Here is a 603-nt window from a genome sequence, read left to right on the forward strand (position 1 = left end):
TTTTATTAAGATGTGTGTGCCTTTCCAAATCATACCCATTCAATTGAATTTGCCACAGGTTAACTTCACTCGAAGTGTAGTAACATCTACAAGCAATTTGAATGCTCCTGAGCTAAATTTCAACTGTCCCAGATAAGGGTATGAATACTTATGCAATGGAATCATTTAAGTTTTTTATTTTTAATCAATTTGCAAATATGTTAAAAACCAGTTTTTTGCTTTACCGTTATGGTGTATGGAGTGTACATTTATGTGGGAAAAAAGTTATTTAAAGCAGTTTAGCATAAGGCAGCAACTTAACAAAATGTGAAAAAAATTAAGGGGTATGAATATTTTCGCATGGCACTGTAAGACCACAGGAACTCTTTTGAGTGCCATTCAATAATCCTGGAAACTAGTCTGACTGTTCCTTATAAAAGCTAAGGGATCAGCAGCTAATCTTATGCAAAATGGAGCAGCTTGATGATTTCTAATCAGCTGAGTGCTGTTGTTATGTCATGCGTTTGCCTTCAAAGTGGGGGTGGTACGACTGGGACACAAAAAGGAAAGGTTGATGGGAATCTTGCAAGAAGGAGTTTTTATTGTTGCTCAAATAAACGGCAG

Source organism: Sinocyclocheilus anshuiensis, unplaced genomic scaffold (assembly GCF_001515605.1).
Source record: "Sinocyclocheilus anshuiensis isolate Anshui unplaced genomic scaffold, SAMN03320099.WGS_v1.1 scaffold2047, whole genome shotgun sequence".
Taxonomy (NCBI): Eukaryota; Metazoa; Chordata; class Actinopteri; order Cypriniformes; family Cyprinidae; genus Sinocyclocheilus; species Sinocyclocheilus anshuiensis.